We start from the raw sequence: 2,013 nt of genomic DNA, 5'->3' as shown, positions 1-2,013 counted from the left end.
AGTCAGTCAAAGCCCTAGACCAAGCGGGGCCTATAGATCGGTGCTTCCTCCAAAACCACGTGAGGGAGGGGCGGAAAACCTCCACCACTTGCATCTGGCCCTAATATATCTATACAAGGATGGTGTGATGTTTAAATATCGAATACACAACTTTAATGTGGCACTTGTTTCACAAACAGGTCTATCTCGGACAAAGGTTCAGGACCCCCACTTCGAGGCGATAGGAGGGGATCTTGTGAAGTCATGGGCTCAATCTTAGTTTGAAATGTCATTGTGACCTAATCTAACACAAACAAAGAGAAAGTCACCATGGTCAACCCCCTTTGTAGCCAGTCAAAGCCCTAAACCAAGTGGGGCCCATGGATCAGTGCTTCGTCTAAAACTACGCGAGGGAGGATCATAAAAATTCACCACTTGCATGTGGCCCTAATATATGTATATAAGGGTGGTGTGATATTTAAATATCCAATACACAACTTTGATGTGGCACTTGATTCACAAACAGGACTATCTGACATGTAGGTTCTTTATTTAGAGTGTGACATCCCCACTTCAAGGCGACAAAAGGGAATCTTGTGGAGACTTGGGATCAATCTTGGTTTGGCATGTCACTATGACCTACCCTAGCACAAACAAAGAGAAAGCCACCATGGTCAACCCTTTTTGGAAGCCGGTCACAACCCTAGACCAAGTGGGGCCCACGACTCAGCGCTTCACCCAAAACGCCACGCGAGGGTCGTTCAAAAAATCTACACCAATTGCATGTGGGCCTAATATATGTATACAGGGATTCTGTGATGTTTAAATACCCAATACACAACTTTCATGTCGTATTTGTGTCACAAACATGACTATCTAGCACGAAGGTTCTATACTTGCAGTGTGACACTCCCACTTTGAGGTGACAAGAGGGAATCTTGTGAAGACATGGGCTCAATATTGGTTTGACATGAACCTATGGCCTACCCTAACACAAAGAAAGAAAAATTCACTATTGTCTACCACTTTTCAAAGCCAAACAAAGCCCTGGACCAAGCAGGGCCCATGGATCAGCGCTTTGTCCGAAACCACGCGAGGAGGGCTGAAAAACCTCCACCACCTGCATGTAGCCCTAATATATGTATAAAAGGTGGTTTTATTTAAATATCCAATACACAACTTTGACATGGAACTTGCTTCACAATAGGATTATCCGGCATGAAGGTTCTAGACTTAGAGTATGACAACCCCACCCCCAACCACACCCACACACTTCAAGACGACGAGAGGGAATCTTCTGAAGACATGGGATCAACCTTATTTTGACATGTCACTATGACCTACCCTAACATAAACAAACAGAAAGTCACCATGGTCAATCCCCTTTCAAAGCCGGTCAAATCCCTAGACCAAGCGGCCCATAGATTACCGCATCTTTTGAAAATGCGCGAGGGGATTCTAAAAACGTCCAACACTTGCATGTGAACCTAATATATATACAAGGGTGGTGTGATGATTAAATATCCAATACACTACTTTGATGGGACACTTGCTTCACAAATAGGACAATCCAACACGTAGGTTCTGGATTTAGAGACGTCAAGAATCCAAGCCACCCATGTCGAGACGATTTAGGCCAGTTGGGTAGGGCACCTCTAACAAGGGTTGAGCCACACATCGGGCAGAATTAGGGTTGCAAGATCTATCGTTCTAGACCTTCACGGGACATGTCGATTACTCCAACCCCTACACTGAGCTTGTGGAGAATATTCCTCCATGTAATTCAAGACCTCCATGTCTTAGGCCAACTCCAATGCACAACCCCAAATCGTCCGCCCGCATTCGTTGGGGTAAAACGGACAGAAACTGCAGCCTAACTTGCGGGAGCAAGTGGACAAATGTCTGTTTTCGGTCCGCTTTCGACCCATTTCTGGCACAAGTTTGGGTCGCGTTTGCGGCCAAACGGACACGCGCGGACGGTCGCGACGCGTGGCCTTGTCCGCCCCTGGCCCGCCCGTCGGTGACACACCCGTT

Source organism: Triticum dicoccoides, chromosome 1A (assembly GCF_002162155.2).
Source record: "Triticum dicoccoides isolate Atlit2015 ecotype Zavitan chromosome 1A, WEW_v2.0, whole genome shotgun sequence".
NCBI classification, from domain to species: domain Eukaryota; kingdom Viridiplantae; phylum Streptophyta; class Magnoliopsida; order Poales; family Poaceae; genus Triticum; species Triticum dicoccoides.
Note: the sequence above shows the minus strand (reverse complement) of the source record.